The 27,128-nt window shown below is 40.3% G+C and overlaps 3 non-coding genes across 3 annotated transcripts; all 3 read left to right on the plus strand.

Annotated features, from left to right (window-relative positions):
- The first annotated feature begins 634 nt into the window (after window positions 1-634).
- TRNAN-GUU (transfer RNA asparagine (anticodon GUU)) lies at window positions 635-708 on the plus strand. The gene has a single exon. It is a non-coding gene; the product is annotated as a tRNA-Asn (tRNA).
- A 2,455-nt stretch (window positions 709-3,163) lies between these two features.
- On the plus strand, window positions 3,164-3,235 carry TRNAM-CAU (transfer RNA methionine (anticodon CAU)). Its single transcript has one exon. It is a non-coding gene; the product is annotated as a tRNA-Met (tRNA).
- A 1,366-nt stretch (window positions 3,236-4,601) lies between these two features.
- On the plus strand, window positions 4,602-4,674 carry TRNAV-CAC (transfer RNA valine (anticodon CAC)). The gene has a single exon. It is a non-coding gene; the product is annotated as a tRNA-Val (tRNA).
- Window positions 4,675-27,128: the final 22,454 nt, after the last annotated feature.

Consider the following 27,128-nt stretch of genomic DNA (forward strand, 5'->3'; position numbering starts at 1 on the left):
GGAGACTATGGAGTTCCGTTCTGGTTGTCGGTCTGGAGTGGCCTCACCAGGGCACAAAGCCAGGGTAGGTTGATAAGGGGGAGAAGCTGTCACCCATGCAGCAGGTCCCCCTCTCCACAGCACAGAACGTCTCCATTGTAAAGGCAAACGCCAATAAGATTGGTTCCAGCGCCGTCGCAGGAACTGTCAGAACGAGGTTGAAGGCAACAAGGAACTGCCCCCAGGGGGTTCCAGCTCCGGAGTTAACCTGGAAGTTGGTACAAGAAGGCACAGGGACTCCAACCCCAGAGTCTTTTTGTTGTTGTTACTCTTTTTTGTGGGGGGAAAGGAGGAAAATTAGTAAAGAAAGAAAAGGAGGAAAATTAGGAAAAATGGGGGAACCATTGACAAGCTGCCGGCTTCCCGTCTCCGTCGTGACCACTAGACACAAGGTTACTTTAGGCATTAGGACACTAGGAATTATCATCATCAGGAAAAGATCATCAAGGCAAATGGGTGGACCTTCGACAAGCCGCTGGCCTCCTGTCCTCATCGAGGCCACTATTAGTAGCTCTCAAGTAAACTCAGATAATTATTACACTTCGATATCTAAGTAATTCCGCCTTATTACAAATTTGTTTAGTACGTTCCTCGAGCCTCCGTGGCACAATTGGTTAGCGCGTTCGGCTGTTAACCGAAAGGTTGGTGGTTCGAGCCCACCCGGGGGCGATTATTTAGGCCAACTCTAGGGGTTGACCTCAGACAAGACCGACATAACACACTTGACAGCGATGTCACACTTGGCCCCGTGATCCAGCCCGTCCTCCTCAAGTCTGCCAACGTCAACAAACTCTCGCGCGTAAGTGACCTTATCCTAACACAACAGAGAACGGCACAGTATGTCAACGTCGCGACCCATCCTCCTGTTTACACAGTAGTTGTTGTATATGCTCCATAGTACAAACGTTGACATACTAAGTCATTACATAATAGAACTTACTAATCACTTTATAGTCTGAATTCTTAATTATAGTCTTAATTATTGACTCTTTATAGTCGGAAGTGAAATATATAGTTCTAATCACTTTATAATCTGAACAAAAAAGGCTAAAAAAAAATATATATTCCTAGGTCTAGTATAGCACACACATATATACGATATTAGGCCTCAGATTGCCTGCATTAGGCCTAGGAAGGTTCAGTTGGTTAAGGTTGTCTTTGCAATATAAATTCAAAACCTTTTCCGGTTTGTCTAAATTCAATAGTTCAGATTTCTACTTTCTAATTGCCTTGTACGTCGTTACTTTGGTCCTCATCGTTACTATAAGTACTACCAACACAAGAGGATGGGCTGCAGTTTCACGAGCCGCTACCATTTTCTAGTACGACAATTGTTGGTCTTGTTAAGAGTATTCGTCAAAAGGCGCCGTTCTATTAGGAGGACGGGTTGAACATCTACATACCGAGTTTTGGCGGCATAACACAACAATTTAGAAAATAATATATAATTATAAACTGCCTCCCAGTCCTTTGGAGCTCATCAACTGTTTAATATGTGTAAAGTCGCCAAAGATTGAGATAACATGTTCGTAAGTACTTGCGTAACTGACTGATGAATCTCGGTCCAGACACTAAATATAATTCTTATGCTTGATATGTTTACATGCAAGAAGAGTTGCTATAGACCTCAACAAACACGACAGATCAGCCTCCAGGGCTGAGTGGATCCCATACTTATCCTGTAGACCCCATGTATACCTATCCTGTGAGCGTTAGTGCCTCCAATACATGTCCTGTTCATGAGTGGTAGTGAACCCATACCCATCGTGTGCAGCACTGATCAGCGATAAACACCATCAATACATTCGATATAACAAACACAGTCACTGAGAAGGGTGTCGACGAAATACATGCAGACTTTGTTATGCAAGCCCCTTGGGAATCTCTGCCAGCAGACTTTGAGATTATGGCTCTTGAAGGAAAGAAGAACCAGTCAAATCCTCATCTGCTACGTAACATTGCACAGATGCATATAAAAGCAAACATGGCATCCGACAGCTTCACTTACTTCACAGATGTATCAGTAGACCAGCAGGGACAAGAAACCGGAGCTGCAGTTAAAGCAGGAAACTCTGTAAATAGTTGGAGACTCTCAAATGGGTGTTCGACTTTACAAACAGAGATGCTAGCCATTCAAAAGGCTTTGGAACATGCTCTTGCTGAACACCGACAACATGTTATCATCCATACAGATTCGAGAACCGCCATTGAAACCTTGCAACAAGAACACATATGTGAAAACATCCATCTGATCACGAATGTCATATCATTCATGCAAACACTCAAACGACAAGGCCGACGGGTACTTATCAACTGGGTGCCAAGTCATGTGGGAATAATAGGAAATGACATTGCAGACGAAGCTGCAAAACTTGCAACTAAGAGAAGAAATGTAGACACTTACATACCACAGAGTCTATCACAGATTAAGAAAGTAATTAGAAACAGAGCAATGCAAAAGATGTACAGTGACCACAACACAGCAGTTGCAACATCAGGATCTGCGGGTTGGTACAAGAATTCAACGAACTACGAACCACTTAGTTTGATGAAAGGGAACAGTAGAGCAACAGAAGTGCATTTACATCGCATCAGACTTGGATACCCATGTGCATGGGAAATAGGCTTACAGGTTCCGGAAGATGAGAGGAATGTCAACACTGTGGAGAAATGCCCGACAGACCACTGGAACATTATCTAACACAGTGCACAGTTACAAACCCATTAAGATTTCAACTTAGATTCAACAGAGCTGAAGAAGTTGTTAAACACATATGACAAAATCTTATTGAAGCGACCATACGAGTCATAAATACTCATACTCCGCCCAAGTAAAACAGAAACAAGCAACACTTAGTGGGCCAGCCAGAGGCTTAGGGCCCGCGCAGGAATATCACTGCAAAAAAAAAAAAAAAAAAAGCACCGATCACACACCCATGCTATGATGTATGTCATACGCAGCTGGCTGTGCTCAGTAACCATGATGTGCGAATCCCATGCGCAAGATCAGTGCGTACTGGTGCGTTACTGCGCAGAAACACTGATACTTTTATTTATGAAGGAAATATTACCAATTATAATATTATAAAAAATCTATAAAATGTATCATCCAAAGCAGCAGAGCAGCAGAGTGGCGCAGTGGAAGCGTGCTGGGCCCATAACCCAGAGGTCCGTAGATCGAAACTACGCTCTGCTACGAAATTGTTTTAGTGTATTATTAAAGTTTTTCATTACAAATGTAGGTACATAGCAGTGTCTTGCTACCCCCCTTCAATATAAGTAATTACAAATTACAGGTTGAGCTAGCTATATGTTACAAAATAAAGGCACAATAACGAACGTGGGAGATTTGTACCTGAATTTACCTGTCTCTAGTGTCCTCGACGGATAGTAGAAGCCATCGGCTTGTCAAAGATCCCCCCCCTCCCCCCATGGTTCATGAGGATTGTTTCTATTTGGATTTTGAACTGAGGTATCTTGGTATTTAACGACTTCGCAAGTTAGACAATTCCATGGGATAACCCTAGTTTATAGTTTAGTTCATTTAATATGCACCCCATACCCGTCCTGTGGGCGGTAGTGGGAAGAGTTACAGAGGCACATAATGGGCTCAGGGACTGAACACCACAATTCATTTACCTGAGCAAGTTAATCTTGCTGAGAGAAAGTTACAAAATTCAATGCACATCATCACATCAACAATGGGCTCGAGACCGCCCACAAGTACAGTTTCTAAATTAAGCAACTGACATGGTGAGAGCCCTACAGCGAGAAACATTTGTACGCTAACCAACTGTGTTACGGAGGCTACGCTCTCTAAAACCTTACAAATATTTCCACCTGCTTCTTACCGCTCGCTCCCGCCATCGAAAGTCCAAAAACTACTTCCTCCTGCTTCCTCCCGCTCTCTGAAGCCCTTATAACACTTCCTTCTGCTTCCTATAACAAATGTTCCAGAGATGTGTAAATATTTCAATCAATATTATCTGCTACCAGAATTTTTTGCCAAATATCCCCAGTTTGCTAATTATAGGTAGTACTAAAGTGATTGTAAGCTATCCACCGCTGCCCACTGGATGGGGGGCGGTGTGCACGACAAACATCAATTGTGACACTAGCTCTCCACATATGTCAGTTGCTTAATTTAGAAACTGTACTTGAAGTCAATCGCGAACCCATTGTTGGTGTTACGACGTATATTGAATTTTGTAACTCGCTCATCAAGACTGTAACTTGCTTAGCTAAATGAATTGTGTGGTTCAGTCCCTGAGCCCATTATGTGCCTCTGTAACCACTTCCACTACCGCCCACAAGATGGGTATGGGGTGCATAATAAGTGAACTAAACTAAACTAAACCTCTCATGTTATCGTGACGTCACACACGCCGTACACACATAAAACAGGATTTTCTCTCTAGTTTCGTTATTAAACCTTATATAATTTATATAATTACTCAAGCAATGTGTTTTGATCATATTATATCGCTGAAGAAAAACTATGTGCATCTTCGGTAGCAATTAACCGGATTTGGTCCATATAATAACAGGTCACAATACTTCAGGTTTCCGTAGTGTAGTGGTTATCACGTGCGCCTCACACGCGCAAGGTCCCCGGTTCGATCCCGGGCGGAAACATTTGATTTTTTAAATGTTTGTTTTCATAACCCATTGAAATAAACTCAAAGACTTAAAATTAATAACAAAGTATATTGACAATATTTATTAAATCATAAAACTTATACTATTTTGTAATATGTTAATACTACTTTATAGTAATTATTAATATTGAGAGTCATATAAGTATGTATTGTGGAGCAGAGTGGCGCAGTGGAAGAATGCTGGGCCCATAATCCAGAGGTCCGTAGATCGAAACTACGCTCTGCTACAGTCTAATTTTTTCCTACCATAACAAACCAAAAGAAATGATTTTTTATCTTTAATGAATGCAATCCATCTTCCTATACATTTTGTAAGTATGTAGAACATCGTACTTATAAATTAAATATTGACGTAATAGACAATTACATAGTAGAATTTGGTACTATTCACCTTATAGTCTGGAAAAAATACAGTTAAAACCAAACAGATATATTCCTAGGCCTAGTATAACATATATATGTACTCAGTACATATATATGTTATACAAATATAACATATTTGGCGTCAGTTACCATGTATTAGACCTTGGATGGTAAGTTACGTTAGGTTTTTTGAGAAACAAATGCAAAAGTTCGGGCCAACCTTGCCCGAAACGCTTGGCGTAATATTGGCTTTAGACATTGTATGTACAAGCTCTATCTATAAATCCAAAAACATGTCTGTATCTCACCTTGTACGTATATACTTTATTTGAATAAACATTTGATTTTATCTGACAAAACCTTTGCCGGTTTATACAAATTCAATAATACCAAATTCTACTATCCAATTGTCCATTACATCAATATATGTACGATGGAGGATGGATGTGTTGCTTATAGGCACTGCTATTAATATATCATAAGATCCTACATAGATTACACACAGAAATCACAATAGCGTGATGCATCAAATGAACAAATCCACAAGGGCCGTGACGAGGGTTCAAACCTACGTCCGAGAGGATCCCAGACGCTGCCTTAATCGACTGAGCTACGACATGGTAAAAGAATTGCAACCACAAGTTCTACTGACCTTACTTGGATCCTGCAGCCTCTCCGAGACACAAACCAGGATTGTACACAATTCCCCCCATGCACCCGAGCTCTGTCAATAAGCCGTTCTACCTCTTCGTCCTTACACCATTTTGTAATGAAGCAAGGGCTTGAAAAGCTAGGCGAGGCAAGTCCCACCAAGTGTCTGGTCACCAACCTCGGATAAACATTCTATTTATAGATATAGGTTATATAAATATATAGGGGGTACCATCTTTGGTTGTGTTTGTAGGGACCCTCGACCTCGAAGAAGACGGCATGCAGCATCCGGGGAAGCCTTGTGGGGCACCCGCGTACACATACATATTGTCTTCTCATACCATCCCCCTTTTTTTTTGTAATTTTATTTTATTTAAAATGTCATTACACAAAAAGAGTTACAACATTGGTTACATTCAAAGTAGAAGACTTCTTATTACAGGTTGTAGAGTTCCTCCAATATATAGTTTTGTGTTAACTAATACTATTACATATATATTATTACCTATATCTTCTAGTCGTAGTAGTAGCAGACATTCATCAGTCTCAGGAGACTATGGAGTTGTGCTCTGGTTGTCGGTCTGGAGTGGCCTCTCCAGGGCACAAAGCCAGGGTAGGTTGATATGGGGGAGAAGCTGTCAACCATGCAGCAGGTCTGCCCTCTCCACGGCGCCGAAAGTCGCCAATGGAAAGGCAAACGCCAATACGATTGGTTCCAGCGCCGTCGCAGGAACTGTGAGCTCCGGAGGTGACCTCGAAGCTGGTGAAGGGACTCATAACCCGGAGACCGCCGTGGTCGGGGCCGGAGAAGAACCACCCCAGCAAGTGCAAGAACGACCCCAGCCTCCTGAAGCAGAGCCTGGGGCTGCTAGAGCCCAAGGAGGAGGACTTCAGAGTCCCGCACCTACGGGTTCCAGGCGTAGTTCAATAACTAACTGATAAACATAACTTTAATACTGATTCATTAACTAAGTTCAATAACTAATTGATAAACCTTAAAGAACTGGTGAGAACAAGTTGTGTTCACTTCAGTTTGCTAAAATTTATTAGATCTGTGCTGCTTATAAAATACTCTTGTGTTCGATCCCCGATGGTCCCAGTGCTTGGGCACCGTTACTCCACTCCGTCCTCTCAATTCTTGCAAGGTCCACGTTCGATCCCCGCTGGTCCAAGTGGCAGCTTTCCATTCCTTCACTTCGTCCTTATATATCCCAGATGATCTTAATATCCCTTCCAAGTGTTGTATAATCATACTGGCCTAGTACTTTCACCTCATAATTACCTTCCCTTATCTCGCTTCCTCAGAGAAGACTCATGTTCTCTCGAGTCTTGTATTCTTGGTGACGTGGTCTTTCCATGTGATATCAAGGATGCGTCTCAGGTTCCGCATGTGAAAGGTATTAAGCCGCGTCTCCTGGTGAGAGCGCAGGGTCCAGGATTCCAAGCCGTAGAGAAGTGTATTCACCACACATGCCATGAAGACTTGTGCCTTGGTGTGCACTGTCAGTTTGGCATTTTCCCAAACGCGCTTTGTGAGCCTGGCCAGTGTTGTTGCGGCCTTCCCGATACGTATGTTGAGTTCAGTGTCCAGGGAAAGGGTGTCTGAGATTGTGGAGCCCAGGTACACAAACTCGTGAACTGCCTCCATCACATAGTCTGCTATGTTTACAGGGTAGCTCATTGACGTCTTGTCCCATCACCTGTGTCTTCTTCAGGCTCATTGTCAAGCCGAAAGCGGAACAGGTTGCGGCAAAGCGGTTGAGTAGCTGCTGCAGGCCTTCTGCTGTGTTTGTGGTGATCGCTGCATCGTCGGCGAAGACGAACTCCCTGAGGATTCGCATCTGTACTTTTATCTTTGCTCGGAGTCTGGATAGATTATAGAGCTTTCCATCAGAACTTGTACGGAGATAGATGCCCTCTGTGGTTGTTCCAATGGCATGCTTGACGAGGATCGCGAAGAAGAGGCCAAACAGGGTTGGAGCAAGAACGCACCACTGTTTAACACCACTCTTGATGTTGAATGGTTCAGAAGTTGAGCCGTCGTACACGACCGTGCCCTTCATGTCCTTGTGGAACGATTGTATCATGCTGAGTAGGGTGGGTGGACAGCCAATTTTGGCCAAGATCTTGAAGAGTCCGTCCCTGCTCACGAGGTCCAAGGCCATTGTAAGGTCAATGAAGGCAATGTACAAGGCTTTTCTCTGCTTCCTGCACTTTTCTTGAAGCTGTCTCAGGGTGAACACCATGTCAGTGGTCGACCTCTGCTCGGAAACCACACTATGACTCAGGGTACACTCTTTCAGCAAGAATCTGAAGCCTGACCAAGATGACCCTGGCGAAGAGTTTGCTGACGACGCTGAGGAGGGAGATGCTACGATTGTTGTTGACATCGCTTCTGTCACCTTTATTTTTGTAGAGAGTGATGATGTTTGCATCTCTCATGTCTTGTGGCACCGAGCCCTCCCTCCAGCACTGGCACAGAAGTTCATGAAGCTCAGTTTTAAGTGTTCCACGAGCGCACTTGAGAACTTCAGGCGGAATCCCGTCGTCTCCTGGGCTTCCCTGAGGAAAGTGAATCCAATGCTTTCTCAACTTCTTCCACAGTTGGTTCAAGGTCAAGTTCTTCCATGATGGGCAGGAACTTGATTGCATGCAAGGCTTCTACGCTGACCAAGTTCTTTCTGGAGTAGAGTTCGGAGTAATGCTCTACCCAGCGATTCATCTGTTGATCACGGTCTTTAATGATCTCTCCAGTGGCTGACTTAAGAGGAGCCGTCCTGTTTTGTGTAGGGCCTGTTGCCTGTTTGATCCCTTCGTACATGCCTCCTATGTTGCCAACAGTGGCCGCAGTCTGGATGCTGGAACAGAGTCGGAGCCAGTAATCGTTAGCACAGCACCTCACAGTTTGTTGAACTTTACTGCGGGCAGTACGGAGGGCCTGTAGGTTCCTTTCTGAGGGCAGGTTTTTGTAGGATGAGAGAGCTCGTCTCTTTTCCTCTACAAGGGGTAAGAGTTCCTCTGCAATGGCCTCGAACCAATCTGCTGACTTGTTCTGCCTCTTACCGAAGGTGGATATGGCAGTTGTAACACGGGACGGTATTGGCTCTACTCTGTCCTTTACCCTGTCCGTGACTATGCTTACTGAAACTTAAACCGAATTCCAAAGGACCCCAGAGTATACTCTATAGCCGAGTCCCACGCCACTTGGTCTTAGCCGTTTGACCGGCTAAGCTTCTATAGCCACGTGACGTCGTACTAGGTTTTCTAGCAAACTCAAGGGATCGTCAAGACACCCTTGGTTTGGTTGCAGGTAGAGAGTTTAAGAGAACACCAACTCCTACTCAGGTTAAACGCCTCCTAGACAAAAGTACTCAGGACACACGGAACAAAGTTGCTTATGTTGTCCAAGTGTTTAACGAGCTTAAATGTTACCCTAATTCCCTTGACACTTAACCATGGCTCATCAAACAAAAACAATTAAGTTTCTTTCTTGGAATATTCGAAGTGTTTATCTTCGGATAAATGACGTAATCTTGTATGCTAAAATGAGAGACGTGGATGTGATGTGTTTACAGGAACCATATACGTCCACAACTATCAAGAAGGTCCCACCCAGGATACCTGGGTATATAGCATACAACAACGATATTGGAACTGGTCTACTCACGTATATTAAGAGTGGATTAATCTGTAAACTAATTAAAAATCACGGGAGTGATAGTATACATTATCAAAAATTCAAATTACAAACTGCAAATAGCCATTTCCTACTGTATAACATATATGGACGATGTAGTGTACTTAAAGCAGACCTGCTACCGAAACCTACAGGTAACACAGCTATGTTATGTATGGGTGACTTTAATGCTCGTCACACTGCTCTTGGTGACGTTCAGTGTAACAATAATGGAAGGGTCGTCTTGAAATACCTTAATGATCATAATATTACTGTGTATGATACTGATAAACAGACCCATTTATTGTGGGGTAGACTGGATTATGTGATTGGATACAGCCTAGTAGATAACAACGTCAACGTTGAGCTCATCCCAAAACTAGTAAGTGATCATTTTGCAATATATTGTGAATACAATGTGGCGGATATTAGGTCCAGTCCTCATTCTAGAGTTAAAATTAACATTCCAGACAATCTTAAACAGCACTTTAAGGCTTATGTACATAAGTGGTACACTGGGTATACACCTGTATCAGTGGACCACTTTTACACTGATCTTGTCAGTATCATTGCCAGTTATTATGATACCTGGGTTAAATCAAGGAAAAAAAAAGAACACTCGTTCTTCCTCATGGACAGAGGATCCTATTATTATTGCAGAGCTAAAGTGCTTCAGCTGCTGACTCTTATAAACGAGACAAAACAGCTGACAATTTACTTGCATTCCTTAATGCCAACAGAGATTTTCGCGAGCTTAAGGGTCAAGTTAAGGACACATATTGGGAACAATTCCTACAAGGTATCAATAGAACTACAACATTATCAGAAATGTGGAACACAATTAAAAACATTACCAAACCTTCAGCCCCAGTTCAGCTTCATCATACTCCTGCAGAATATGCTGACATGCTCCTAGCTCAATGGTCTAGTGTCTCACAAATTTCTTCCTTACCCCCAGATATACAGCAGCATTTAAGACATACCAACATTAACAGAAACTTTAATATTGAAATAGCACGCTCCTCACCAGATTTAACAGATCAGTTTGCTATAACCCCCTTTGAATTAACATCAGCATTAGGAAAACCTAAACAAATTGCCTCTGGTGAGGATGGTATAACTTATAACACCTTGAGCTTACTGAATGATGTCCCTAGCCACCCTCTGCTTGACCTCTATCAAATGAGTCTCTCACAAGGTATCTTGCCAAAGAAATGGACACAAAGTCTCATAATACCAGTTCCTAAACCTAACTCTCAAAAATTCAGGCCCATTTCCCTTACATCTTGCATGTGTAAAGTCTTGGAGAGAATTGTTCTCAATCGTGTCATGTTTCAGGTCAAAGAAAAACTAACCCCAAACCTATATGGGTTCATGTCCAAGTGTAGCACACAAACATGCTTTGCTGAATATTTTGTACACTCCCAGGATGGGACACAGGCAGCCTTTATTGACCTAAAGTCAGCTTTCGATGTAGCGAATGGCGAAATAATATTAGAGCAACTTGCTGAATTTGGAATCAAAGGTAATCTGAGTTGGATAAAGAGCTACCTATCCAACAGGCGTGCTAGTATCCTATCAACCCGTTCTCACACAAGACAGCACACATATATGACTTAATGCTTAAAGTCAATATGTTGAATATGACTTAGTAAATATGTGATATATTCCCAGTTACTTTTTTTCCAAAACCCAAACTCTTCCTCACGTACCAATTTACGTTTCACAGTACCCGTCCGTCAACCTAGATAGCAGAATAGTCGTGATTGGTTCAATTATAAGGAAAATTGTAGTTTTCAGATCCCACATGGGTTGTGAAATTGACCTACTATTGTCCATGCTCTTAGAATATTACAGATCAGCTACTTCCTATTGAAGGCTCGTAGTTTTGTTTTGAGAAATATTAGTTGTTCTTAGTAAATTATAATAAGCACTAAAAATTATTACATAGAATAACAGTGCTTCACCAATCAATATTATATACCATAGTCTGTGCTTTACAAATCTTTAATGGATGTTTTGTAGGAACGCTAACAGAAAACGATGTTACATTGGAATGTCTATGGGGTAGACTACTGCAAACAGGATATTATTGTGTCTACTATACCAACTATAGCTAGGATGGGTATATTGTCCACTACCACCTGTTAGGTGGGTAAGGGGTCCAATACCACCCACAGGATGGGTATGAGGGTCACATCCACCCACAGGATGAGTATGGGGACCACATCCACCCACAGGAAGGGTATGGGGTCCAATACCACCCACAGGATGAGTATGGCGTCCACTACAACCCACAGGATGGGTATGGGGCTCCAACCACCCATAGAATGAGTATGGGGCTCCAACCACCCATAGAATGGGTATGGGGTCCAATAACACCCACTGGATGTGCATGGCGTCCATTGTCGCGCGTCGAGCTCGAAAACCGCAGCATTCATCTCAGAACCATGCCTATTTCACGCAGATTTCTTAATAAACGTAAGAGTTTTATATGTCACAAGAAAGATAGAAATATAAGCTTCATTCTAAATACCTTACCATGGGTATATTTAAATTTAAAGCGAAGATACGTGTATTTTTATAATAGCCGAGCTCCGACCCCGGACAGATCGATCGACCGAGCAATTCTTTATTTATTTATTTATTTATTTATGCATATACAAGAATGTACATTGAGAATGTGAGGATACATAATATGGTAATTACAGTCTTGTAAAGCCACTAGTACGCGCAGCGTTTCGGGCAGGGCCTTAATCTAAGAAAATTTTAAGAAGGTAAATGCTTGCAAAATTTATAGACAAAAAAATGATAACAGTTACGTGGAATGAAAAAAATAAGATGAGAGAAAATTATAGGTACAGTATATTAAAGCACATAGGTAGCTAAGATTGATTGCAATGACAGCTTGAATGGTAGTTGACAAAAATTGGTAGGCACAATACAGCAGAAACAATATAAGATTGATTGCAATGACAGCTTGAATGGTAATTGACAAAAATTGGTAGTCACAATCCAGCATATGGCTAGCACATAAAAGAAGACAGCAATGAACACAATGATAAGGTTGTTTGATACTACATAAAAATTAGGAGATTGGGTAACACTAGGTACAGAGCAAATTTAAAGCTCAGTGTAGGAAACTAAGAAGATGAAATTAGGTACTTTTTGGTTTTGCTTTTAAATAAGGCAAAAGTTTTACAGTTTTTCAATTCACTAGGGAGTGAGTTCCATAGACTAGGTCCCTTAATTTGCATAGAGTGTTTACACAGATTAAGTTTGACCCTGGGGATATCAAAGAGATATTTATTTCTGGTGTGGTGATAATGGGTCCTATTACATCTGTCCAGGGAGAGTTTCAGAGCATGGTCTGCATTTAAGAACAGGGTTTTGTAAGTGTAGTTGACACAAGAGAATGTGTGGAGGGAGTTAATATTTAGCAAGTTTAGGGATTTAAACAAGGGAGCTGAGTGTTGTCTGAAAGCAGAGTTAATTATTATTCTGATAGCAGATTTTTGCTGTGTGATGATGGGCTTAAGGTGGTTTGCAGTGGTAGACCCCCATGCACAGATACCATATTTAAGATAGGGGTAGATTGTGTGCATAATATAGTGAGAGGAGAGCAGAGTTAGGAACATAATATCTGATTTTGGAGAGTATACCAACTGTCTTAGAGACTTTCTTAGTTATGTGTTGAATGTGGGTGCTGTAGTTGAGTCTCTTGTCTAGGAATAGGCCAAGAAACTTGCCATCATTTTTATTACTGATGTTAATGTTGTCTATCTGTAGCTGAATTGCATTTGATGATTTGCTTTCTCTCAGAACAATGTTTATTTCACGTGAATTCGTTAATAAACATATATGTTTTATATGTCTCAAGAAAGGCAGACATATAAGCTTCACTTTAAACACTTTACCATAGACATATTTAAAGTTCTAATGAAGATACATGTATTTTAAAAATTACGGAGCTCCCACCCCGTACAGACTGAACGACAGAGCAACTCTCTCTCAGATCAATGTTTATTTCACTTAAATTCGTTAATAAACACAAATGTTTTATATGTCTTAAGCAAGATAGAAATAAGAGCTTCATTTTCAATACATTACAATAGACATATTTATAGCTCAAGTGAAGATACATATGTTTTTATAGTAGCGCTCAGTAGCTTGTCGGGCATGGAGTGCAGACGCCTACGCACTTGCCGATATATTGTATAATTAACAAAGATACGCTAATAAAGCCTAAAATCTTATATGCCTCCAGAAAGACCGAGATATGAACATTATTATGATTGCACCAAATGAAATATATCATGTTCGAGAACAAAGATATATCAATTTTAAATTAAGTTTCGACTCTTGCTCGGGCGAGAGAGATGGGGCGACTCTCGCCCCATCTATTGGGGATTCTGTCCACTAAAGACCCAAAGCTACTCAAACCCTCCTAGCATTATTTAGGTAATGAAGTAATATGGTATATATACTCACTATAATGTGGGTGTTGAATGCAGAACATGAGAAAACATATATTTACTCCAAACTAATATAATTTCATTATGAAATAAGTAAATAAGTAGCATCAAAGGAAGTCGACGGTCCAAGCGTCAATGTTGTGGAGCGACTTATCCAAGATATATCGTTGTTTGGAAAGTGTTTGTTGGCATATCCAGTTGTCGCACTTCTCAGCACAAATTATCACAAATTTAAATTATAATGTTAACAAGTAGAATACGTATTTTTAATAAAATCTAACATAACTAGCCAGAAAACATTTAACATTTATTAAAAATATATGTTTGGAAGTTAAATCGACTTCATAGGACAATAGTTTTGTTATATTACAAAAAAAAAATAATAAATATATATTCGTTATTCGTTGACATGCGTTCGTTACCTAAACTACCATGTACTGTACTTATGTAAAATCTCCCATGTCTCTTCGCTCATCTCACCGAACCCTACAGGCTCTGTGATATATTGTTTAATTAATTGAGATTCACAAATAAAGCTTATAATTGTATATGTTATCAAAAAGGCAGAGCTTAGTTTAGTTCATTTATTATGCACCCCATACCCATCCTATGGGCGATAGTGGAGTGTTACAGAGGCACATAATGGGCTCAGGGACTGAGCCCCACAATTCATATAGCCAAGCAAGTTATAATCTTGATAAGCTAGTTACAAAAGTCAATGCACATTGTCACATCAACAATGGGCTCGAGACCGACCACAAGTACAGTTTATAATTTAAGCAACTGACATATATGGAGGGCTAGTGTCACAATTGATATGTTTATCCTACACATAACCCCCTCTCCCCCATCCAATGGGCAACGGTGGATAGGTTACAATCAAGTCGTTTTTTGCGTTTTATTCAGAGATTAGATTTTATTGGGTGAGGAAAGATATTCATATTTTAAAGAAGGCTTCTTGGCTGATGCTCTCCATTGATGGAAAATATACAACCTTTTGAAAATCAATGTTAGTTTGATCTAGATATTGTAATTAACGAAAGTATTTATGTCATCAGAAAGGTAGAAATATAGGCTACATTTAAAATCCTTTGTCATAAATATAACTGAAGTGAAAACGAAGATATATGCGTTTTGATAGTTACTTGATGGCTAGCTCTGAGAGTGTGAAGCCCTGCACACCAGCCAATAAATTGTATAATTAGTTTCCATATATTTTAATTAATCTTAAAAATCTATATGTCAGAAGAAAGGAAGATGTAGCCGTTAATGTGACAACATTTAAAAATATATATCTCTTAAGTTAAATAAATAATACCACTTTATCGCCTGTGTCTGGACACATGAAAACTACCTAGGTATCAGTATCCAGCCAGGCGGGGATCACAGGCTGCACAATACTGATAAATTATATAATGCACTACTTGTGGTCGATCTCGAACCCATTTATGATGTGACGACTTATAGTGAATTTTGTAACTAGCTCATCAAGATTGTAACTTGCTTAGCTAAATGATTTGTGGGTTTCGGTCCATTCATTTTCTTTCTTTATTATGCACCCCATAATACCCATTCCGTGGGGGGTGATGTAAAGGATTACAGAGGCACATAATCGGTTCAGGAACTGAACCCTCTAGTTCGTTTAGCTAAGCAAATAACAATCTTTTGACGCTAGTTACAAAATTATTAATGTACACATACATGTACATATACATACGTATACATATATACATACACATACATATTTAATCACCCACACAAATACACACATCAGTAATCTTTTGTCACACGTAATTCAACAAAAGGCTCACAACAGTCACTATAAATTATTATTATTAACATCTTTATTGACAAAATTAATTACAATTTTGCCTAATCTGAGAATTTTGATAGTCTTATTAAATTGAGGTTAATGCTAGTATTCACTGTCACGCAGGACAGAGGGTCATACATAAGACAATAGGCCTAAACTGTAGGCTGAAGCACATATATATCACGGTTACAATCAATGTTTTAATGTATGGATATGTGAAAACAACTTTCTATTGTGCACTGCCACACAAGGGCAGGGATGGGTTCATAAGTGATACAGCTTAGAATATAAGTAGAAATTGTTCTTCATTCTTTAAAATGGACAAGCAAATTTTGGGTAAATTGTTAGGATGTCGTCCAGAACACCCGAGTCAATAAAATAGTTACACAGTTGGTGGTACAATAGGCCAGGAGGTCTAAAGTCCTTTACGGTTTCACATTCATCAATATAGTGTTCTAGTGAATGCATTAAAGGTATATCACAGAGTTTACAATCTGAATATTCTGGTAGTGGCTCAGCCTCACTAACCTGCCAGATGTGTCTATAGCCAAGGCGAATTCGCGCAATTACTACATCACATTGCCTGGTCCGGTTACTGTGCTGACCATACAAATACCTATTATTACAGAACTTGTCATAACTTTTAATACTGCAGCTTTCAGGTCTCTGTGCATTTCTTAGTTCTTCTAAATCTGAATTAATTTCTTTAATTTGTATGTTTCTAATAACTGCATTAGATAGTCCAAAATCATAATCAATGTTTTCTTTCCTGCAAGCCTCATTGGCCAATTGATCTACAAAGTCATGTTTTTCAACTCCAACATGGGATGGGATCCACACAAATTTTATACAAGAATTATTATCATTGGCAAAAATTACATTCCATTTAATATTACAAGCTACTTCCGACATACATTGTGATGGGTTATTTAAGGACTGCAGAGCACTTTTAGAGTCACAGAAAATAACTCCACCACCATTGAGCTTAAGGTATTCAGTGGCTAGATAAATACCCAATAGCTCGGTCTGTGTCGTGCTTGCCCAGTTGTTCAATCTCTGTGTACTAGTCATGATCATTTCATTCCCTTTATACACTGCACATGCACAACCTGTTCTACCAGTGCCTAACTGCACAGAGCCATCAGTAAAGGCATAGGATTCAGTCGGTTTGAGAATTTGAAGATGACTGTAAATAGCTTCTAATGTTATACATCTCAAAATGTCAGTGTTATACATTTGTTTTACACTGATAGGAGTATAATGCAGAGAGACCTCCACATCTTTCCAAGGGGGAATATAGTGAACAGTTTTATCAGGGTTAAGAGATACATAAAGGCACTTTACGTCTATGAGGAGTCGCAGTTACTAGTCTTGCTCCACACCCACCCAACTGGGCGGCAGCTTTACAGTCATGTGCTCCACACCCACCCAACTGGGCGGCAGCTTTACAGTCATGTGCTGCACACATACCCAACTGGGCGGCAGCTTTACAGTCATGTGCTCCACACCCACCCAACTAGGCGGCAGCTTTACAGTCATGTGCTCCACACCCACCCAACTGGGCGGCAGCTTTACAGTCATGTGCTCCACACATACCCAACTGGGCGGCAGCTTTACAGTCATGTGCTCCACACCCACCCAACTGGGCGGCAGCTTTACAGTCATGTGCTCCACACCCACCCAACTGGGCGGCAGCTTTACAGTCATGTGCTGCACACATACCCAACTGGGTGGCAGCTTTACAGTCATGTGCTCCACACCCACCCAACTGGGCGGCAGCTTTACAGTCATGTGTATGCATTACCTACAGTAAGCAAATTTTGGATACTTCGCTAAGATTTCGGGCAGCACATCATTATGAATGAAGTACTTACACATTTCATGGACACTATTGATGTTGTTATCTTTAAATTCCGCGATTTTTTCGCATTCCATTATATAATGACGCAAAGTATGCGAATAGTTCTGCTGACAGAGTATACATTTAGTCAAATCTACATCATCAGATGTTACAAATTCCCAGAGGTACTTGTAGCTGAGCCTAAACCTAGCAGTGGTAACATCTAGAAGTCTGCTAGCATTATTGGATGACCCATAGACGTGCGATATATCAAAGTTTATACAATATTGTGAAATTGAGAGTCAGTTTTGTAACATAAATTGGTAAATCATAAATATTGTAAGTTAAGAATCTGATGCATGTGTGTGTGTTGGGGGGGGGGGTATACCCTTGGTAAGCGAGAGTGAAAAGTAACCTTACACGTTCTGCGGTCAATGTGGGGGGCGAGGGAGGGTGGGAGAGTCAAATCCACCCTCCAACATCTGGGCATAGTACCACCAGCCTCCACAACACTCCATCAGCCTCCAGCTGATGCTTGTAGATGCCTCATCTAACCTCACCTATGTCACACATTAACCTACAGTTCCTGTGATAATTAAACTCATCACAGTGGCGTCTCACCAATATAAACTGTATTGGATTTTGTCCCGAAATAGCTATATGCTGACTGGACGTGTATGTATGTATGTATGTATGTATGTATGAATGTATGAATGTATGTACGCATGTATGTATGTATGTATGTATGTATGTATGTATGTATGTATGTATGTATGTATGTATGTATGTATGTATGTATGTATGTATGTATGTATGTATGTATGTGTGTATTCCCAATCACGTTAAAGACTCCTCCTCTATCATCCAATTAAAGAGAAAAACAACTATGTACTAAATAATCAACTCCTTGTAACTTTAATTATGCTGACCTTCCTATCTGCATTCAGACTGTGCCTACCATCATTATAGGTGATTATAACGCTAGGCATAGAAATATTTTATTTTTTTTTTATTTTTTTTTTTTTTGAGATATATACAAGAGTTGTTACATTCTTGTACAGCCACTAGTACGCGTAGCGTTTCGGGCAGGTCCCTGGAATACGATCCCCTGCCGCGAAGAATCGTTTTTTCATCCAAGTACACATTTTACTGTTGCGTTAAACAGAGGCTACAGTTAAGGAATTGCGCCCAGTAAATCCTCCCCGGCCAGGATACGAACCCATGACATAGCGCTCGCGGAACGCCAGGCGAGTGTCTTACCACTTCACCACGGAGACTAATAAATTGGTAATTCGAGACTAATTGGTAATTCGCAGTTCAATAATCGTAACAGCAACCAACTGTTGTCACTATTAGGTAGCCACGATGATGCACAGATTGTGGGTGACCTTGAACCGACGAATATCTACGGAGGTATTCTTGATCTATGTCTCGGTTTCAACGTCTCCCACAACGTGTGCGCCTCGTCAATAGTGCCAGGTATGGCGTCTGATCATCTGGCCATATTAGCCACTGAAAGCATTGGAAGCTCTATCCTCCCTGGTGGAGTGTTCAAGCGGAAGAGGCTGGCTGTGCCCATCGATCAACGAGAAAATCTTGTTGCTCATGTGTCAGATGGGTGCAGTTCATCTGAGCCTTCATCAGTTGAAGATTTTAACAATAAGCTCACAGGTACTATCGAGCAGTTTATAGAAACACTTGATCCATCGTCCAGGCCACGTAACCCAAATTACACTGGTCATAGCACTTATGCGTATTATAATGATTCTAAATTGCATGCACTAAAACGCACTGCCAGAATAATTGGACCAGCTTATAGAAGGACCCGCACTGCTGAAATGCTTCGGCTCTTTCAAGCGGCTCTGGCTAAGGCCAGGGAACGTATGGTGGAGCTGAGGTAGACAGACTGGGAAACTTTTGTCCGTGGTCTCAATTCTCACACGCCACTAAGTCGGGCATGGAAGGATATCAACAAGATCAAAGGGAAAAATGCTACAGAGATCTCGCACCTTAATCCTCTGCACAGAGCAAATGAGCTTGTTGGTGCTTGGGCCACGACTTCCAGCTTTGACAGTCTTCCTCTACCCTCACAGAATGAATTAAATAATAGATATACTGATAGGGCAAGGCTCCTTGACTTCATGCGTCATCAAGAGGATGACTGTGACATGCTTTTTACTGAATACGAACTAGATTCTGCTCTACATAAAGGCAAAGCTACATCGCCCGGGGAGAATGGAGTTACTTACGGCATACTGCGTATGCTTCTGTTAGTTCCAGGGAATCCCTTGCTTCAATTGTATAATATGAGCTATGTTACTGGGGAGCTTCCTAAGTCATGGACCAACAGTGTTATCATTCCCATTCCTAAACCTCACCAGCCGAGTGCTTTTCGCCCAATCTCCCTCACTAGTTGTCTCTATAAGTGTCTTGAGAGGATGTTCTCAACCGTCTCCTTTACAAAATTAATAATATGTTGTCTCCCCAGATATATGGCTTTACGCATGGAAAAAGTGTACATCACTGTATTACCACATTCCTCACCCTGCATACTGATAGGTCATATACCACTTTCCTAGATCTTAAGTCAGCCTTTGACATTGCTAACCCACACGTCATTCTGAGAGAACTTGCTAAAATGAATGTAGGAGGATGGCTTCTACGGTGGATAAGAGGCTATCTATCCAACAGGAAGTCATCTGTACTGTTCCAAGGGCATAGGCGTGTAACGAGAGATTTTGAACTTGGCACTCCACACGGAGGTGTCCTCAGTCGTACTCTGTTTAATGTGTTAATCAATGCACTTTTAAACTTAGTAACTAGAAGGTCCAGCGAACACATCATTAGCTATGTGGATGATATACTGATCCACACCAATGGGTATACCAACACCCAAAATGTTCTGAACTCTGTATTGTACACATGTCAGGAACTATGATTAGTCATCTCAGTAGAGAAAACAAACATCTTGAACCGACACCCACCCAGACGAGGTGGGGCCGTTCGCAAAATGCAGTTGGATGATGGCTCTCTGCTCGACTATGTTACCAGATACAAATACCTTGGTCTTGAGGTTCTACTGTACCGCAATGTTTTAGCCAGACTGGGTCGCCAATGTAGAGAGAGGCTCCGTGCTCTCAAGGCTGTGGCAGGCAAACACAACTGTACCGTACAGTGTTATATATTTATTTCAGTTTGAACAATTTTTAACATTAAAGGATAAATCCTTTAATTGGTTGAAATTGGTTTTAACATTCGAAATCTAATTTGTTGATGTTAAATAATATAAGGTTCAAATTTATTAAGATACATACTTTAAAAACTATTTCTATTTGATACCAACAGTATCACGTTAAGAGAAGCGTCTCGCCTTGCTAACCCAAGTATAAAATATATAAAGAAACGGTGCAACTGTACTGGTATCTGCAGTACAAATATATGTCCCTATTTAAAGAAAAAATAAACTGCACCAATCACTGCCACTCCTCACACCAATGCAACAATAAGGAGAGTGATAACAGTGCTTCACATTCGACAATGTTAAATTATTTAACAGATGACGAGATAATGAACATTGGAACAAATGTACAGCTCTCTGACCTTCATATAAAATCTGCATGTGACCTCATCAAACAAACTGTGCCAAGCGTAGAAGGCCTTCATGACCCAGCGTTGTAGCGGGACCTCTCCTGGCCAGTTACAATTGGTGAATTTATTCAAATTATCCAAGTTGATGGTTGTCACTGGGTCACCGTTTCCAACATTAGAGTAACGGGACAAATTAACATATACGACACCAGGCATAAATTACCATCCAAATCTACTGAAGTTATCTTGTATGCTCTTGCTAACTGCCAGGATACCTGGTTGATACCTGGTTGATGGGGTTCTGGGAGTTCTTCTACTCCCCAAGCCCGGCCCGAGGCCAGGCTTGACTTGTGAGAGTTTGGTCCACCAGGCTGTTGCTTGGAGCGGCCCGCAGGCCCACATACCCACCACAGCCCGGTTGGTCCGGCACTCCTTGGAGGAATAAATTTAGTTTCCTCTTGAAAATGTCTTGGATGATAAGCTTGGATGATAAGCTGATATGCAATGTAATGAATGTCAGCAGACACAGGGACTCAAGTATGAGTGGGGTATATGCTGCGGCGTTTGCTGCATCACTTGCAAGTGGTGTAGATCCGGTGAACCTCGTATGATGTGCAGAATATGAGACAACATCTACAAGAGAACTTCAAAGGAAAGTATCTCACCTCATTCCCTGCAGCTCAGACACTGAGAAGAAAACGAATCATCTGGTCATGCTCGATGGAAGTGTACTGCATTTGCAGAAAGCCAAATGATTTGAAGCTGATGGTATGCTGTGACCGTTGCAATATTTGGCACCATGGATCATGTGTAGGTGTTACAGAATGTAATGATGATTCGTGGATTTGTTTCTTGTGCGCTAGCAAGTTGTGAATTATAATTTAAAATAATTAATACATTATTATTATTATTATTATTATTATTATTATTATAACTTTACCAAATGTTTTGCTGAATCAAATAATGTTATTACTTTCAATGTGTTACAATAGCATAATTAAGTGCTGCAAGTGTCAGGTCTTTTATATAGTCGGTATTTGTTATATTCTGTACTCTTTTTATGTTATTTAAATTTCAAATAGAAATAGTTTTTAAAGTATGTATCTTAATAAATTTGAACCTTATATTATTTAACATCAACAAATTAGATTTCGAATATTAAAACCAATTTCAATCAATTAAAGGATTTATCCTTTAATGTTAAAAATTGTTCAAACTGATATAAATATATAACACTGTATGGTACAGTTCTGTACTTGTGGTCGATCTCGAACCCATGTTGTTGATGTGACGATGTGTTATGAATTTTGTGGCTAGCTCCTCAAGATTATAACTTGCTTAGATAAATAAATTGTGTGTTCAGTCCCTGAACCCATTATGTGATAAATTAACTAAACTAAAAACTATAGTATGGCGACGAAACCTGAACTGCATAATGTAAATAGGGATTAACCAGAAAAAGATATAGGTGAAGAATAACACCAGGTAACTGTAAAGCTGCCGCCTAGTTGGGTGGGTGTGGAGCACATGACTGTAAAGCTGCCGCCCAGTTGGGTGGGTGTGGAGCACATGACTGTAAAGCTGCCGCCCAGTTGGGTGGGTGTGGAGCACATGACTGTAAAGCTGCCGCCCAGTTGGGTGGGTGTGGAGCACATGACTGTAAAGCTGCCGCCTAGTTGGGTGCGTGTGGAGCACATGACTGTAAAGCTGCCGCCCAGTTGGGTGGGTGTGGAGCACATGACTGTAAAGCTGCCGCCCAGTTGGGTGGGTGTGGAGCACATGACTGTAAAGCTGCCGCCCAGTTGGGTGGGTGTGGAGCACATGACTGTAAAGCTGCCGCCCAGTTGGGTGGGTGTGGAGCACATGACTGTAAAGCTGCCGCCCAGTTGGGTGGATGTGGAGCACATGACTGTATAGCTGCCGCCCAGTTGGGTGGGTGTGGAGCACATGACTGTAAAGCTGCCGCCCAGTTGGGTGGGTGTGGAGCAAGACTAGTAACTGTGCGACTCTTCATAGATGTAAAGTGCCTTGTATAGTTACTGTTGTGAGCCTCTTGTTGAATCACTTGTGATACAAAAGATTACTGATGTGTGTATTTGTGTGGGTGATTAAATATGCATGTGTATGTATATATGTATATGTACATGTATGCATAAGTATGTGTACATTAATAATTTTGTAACTAGCGTCAAAAGATAGTTATTTGCTTCACTGAACGAACTAGAGGGTTCAGTTCCTGAACCGATTATGTGCCTCTGTAAACCTTTACACCACCGCCCACGGGATGGGTATTATGGGGTGCATAATAAAGAAAGAAAATGAATGGACCGAACCCCACAATTCATTTAGCTAAGCAAGTTACAATCTTGATGAGCTAGTTACAAAATTCAGTATAAGTCGTCACATCATAAATGGGTTCGAGATCGACCACAAGTAGTGCATTACATAATTTATCAGTATTGTGCAGCCTGTGATCCCCGCCTGGCTGGATACTGATACCTAGGTAGTTTTCATGTGTCCGGATACAGGCGATAAGGTGGTATTATTGATTTAACTTAAGAGATATATATTTTTAAATGTTGTCACATTAACGGCTACATCTTCCTTTCTTCTGACATATAGATTTTTAAGATTAATTAAAATATATGGAAACTAATTATGCAATTTATTGGCTGGTGTGCAGGGCTTCACACTCTCAGAGCAAGCCATCAAGTAACTATCAAAACGCATATATCTTCGTTTTCACTTCAGTTATATTTATGACAAAGGATTTTAAATGTAGCCTATATTTCTACCTTTCTGATGACAAATACTTTCGTTAATTACAATATCTAGATCAAACTAACATTGATTTTCAAAAGGTTGTATATTTTCCATCAATGGAGAGCATCAGCCAAGAAGCCTTCTTTAAAATATGAATATCTTTCCTCACCCAATAAGATCTAATCTCTGAATAAAACGCAAAAAACGACTTGATTGTAACCTATCCACCGCTGCCCATTGGATGGGGGAGAGGGGGTTATGTGTAGGATAAACATATCAATTGTGACACAAGCCCTCCATATATGTCAGTTGCTTAAATTATAAACTGTACTTGTGGTCGGACTCGAGCCCATTGTTGATGTAACAATGTGCATTGACTTTTGTAACTAGCTTATCAAGATTATAACTTGCTTGGCTATATGAATTGTGGGGCTCAGTCCCTGAGCCCATTATGTGCCTCTGTAACACTCCACTATCGCCCATAGGATGGGTATGGGGTGCATAATAAATGAACTAAACTAAGCTCTGCCTTTTTGATAACATATACAATTATAAGCTTTATTTGTGAATCTCAATTAATTAAACAAGGCGATGAGTCACAATAACGTGGCTGAAGTATGTTGACCAGACCACACACTAGAAGTTGAAGGGACGACGACGTTTCGGTCCGTCCTGGACCATTCACAATCGACTTGAGAATGGTCCAGGACGGACCGAAACGTCGTTGTCCCTTCAACTTCTAGTGTGTGGTCTGGTCAACTTATTTAAACAATATATCACAGAGCCTGTAGGGTTCGGTGAGATGAGCGAAGAGACATGGGACATTTTACATAAGTACAGTACATGGTAGTTTAGGTAACGAACGCATGTCAACGAATAGCGAGTATATATAACAAAACTATTGTCCTATGAAGTCGATTTGAAGTTAGTGATAGACACCAATGTGTAGCCATCAATAATATAACCTCTCCCATTCTACCAATAACCGTTGGAGTGCCACAGGGCAGCATCTTGGGGGCTCTTCTATTTCTTATATACATCAATGGTCTGCCTAATGTGTCTAACATTCTGAAACCTATTTTGTTTGCTGATGATGCTACCCTCATCTACTCCAACCCCAACCCACATACACTAAATGATGTTGTTAATAATGAACTAAAAAAAGTCCACTTATGGATGCCAACCAACAAACTAGCACAACATAGAAAAGACCTACTACATTCTATTTGGAAGCAAATCTACAAATGCAATTCAGCTTCAGATTGACAATGTAAACATTAGCAATAAAAATGATGGAAAGTTTCTTGGCATATTCCTAGACAAGAGACTCAACTTCAGTACCCACATACAACACATAACTAAGAAAGTCTCTAAAACAGTTGGTATACTCTCCAAAATCAGATATTATGTTCCTAACTCTGCTCTCATCTCTCTATATTATGCACTAATCTATCCCTATCTCAACTATGGTATCTGTGCATGGGGTTCAACCACAAGCAAACCACCTCAAGTCCATCATCACCCAGCAAAAATCTGCTATCAGAATAATATCAAATTCTGCTTTCAGACAACACACAGACCCCTTGTTTAACTCCCTAAACATGCTAAACATAATCTCTCTCCACAAATTCTCTTGTGTCAACTACATTTACAAAACCCTGTTCTTAAATGCAAATCCTTGTCTGAAACTCTTCCTGGACAGATGTATTAGGACCCATTATCACCACACCAGAAATAAATATCTCTTTGATATCCCCAGAGTTAAACTTAATCTGTGTAAACACTCTATGCAAATAAAGGGACCCAGTTTATGGAACTCACTCCCTACTGAATTGAAAAGCTGTCCAACTTTTACATCATTCAAAATCAATACTAAAAAGTACCTAATTTCAATTTCATCTTCATAGTTTTTCACTTTTTGCTTTAAATTGCACTGTATCTATTGCTACCCAATCTCCCAACCTTTATGTTCCCAATTTGAACATCTTTACCATTGTGATCATTGCTGTTTTCTTATATGTGCTGCCAATCTGTGGTATTGGCAGCACCGAAACGCTTTGCGTTTCGGTGCTGCCTTATGTTATAATGTTGTTATTATGTTGTGTTGTTGTGTCCTTATGTTGTGCTGCCTTATGCCCGAAACGCTTTGCGTAATAGTGGCTTTAGGCATTGTATGTACTAGCTATACCTATAAGTTAAACAATCCTTGTAAATATTTATTGTATGTATGTACCTTACCTAAATAAAATTGTATTGTATTGTTGTTGTTGTAAATTGTATGGTGTTTATAAATCTTGTTTATCTGTATCTTTTGCTACCCAGTCTCCCAATCTTTATGTACCCAATCTGAACATCTTTACCATTGTGATCATTGCTGTCTTATATGTGCTGTCAATCTGCTGTATGGTGTCTATTAATCTTGTTTAAATTACTAATCCAGCTGTCAATGTAATCAATCAGAGCTTTAATATAACAATGTGCTTTAATATACTTACTAAGCTCTCTCATCTCATTTTTCTCTTGCAATGTATCTTTGTCATTTATCAATTCTGATAGAAATTACCTACTTAAAATTATCTGTTAGATTAAGGACCTGCCCGAAACGCTGCGCGTAATAGTGGCTTTACAAGAGTGTAAATACTGTACTCTCCAATGTATTCTGACAAACCCAATGTACCTTCTTGTATATATATAAATAAATAAAATAAATAAATTTAACTTCCAAACATATATTTTTTAATAAATGTTAAATGTTTTCTGACTAGTTATGTTAGATTTTATTAAAAATATGTATTCTACTTGTTAACATTATAATTTAAATTTGTGATAATTTGTGCAGAGAAGTGCGACAACTGGATATGCCAACAAACACTTTCCAAACAACGATATATCTTGGATAAGTCGCTCCACAACATTGACGCTTGGACCGTCGACTTCCTTTGATGCTACTTATTTCATAATGAAATTACATTAGTTTGGAGTAAATATATGTTTTCTCATGTTCTGCATTCAACACCCACATTATAGTGAGTATATATACCATATTACTTCATTACCTAAATAATGCTAGGAGGGTTTGAGTAGCTTTGGGTCTTTAGTGGACAGAATCCCCAATAGATGGGGCGAGAGTTGCCCCATCTCTCTCGCCCGAGTAAGAGTCGAAACTTAATTTAAAATTGATATATCTTTGTTCTCGAACATGATATATTTCATTTGGTGCAATCATAATAATGTTCATATCTCCGTCTTTCTGGAGGCATAT

This window comes from Procambarus clarkii, chromosome 38 (genome assembly GCF_040958095.1).
Source record: "Procambarus clarkii isolate CNS0578487 chromosome 38, FALCON_Pclarkii_2.0, whole genome shotgun sequence".
In the NCBI taxonomy this organism is placed as follows: Eukaryota; Metazoa; Arthropoda; class Malacostraca; order Decapoda; family Cambaridae; genus Procambarus; species Procambarus clarkii.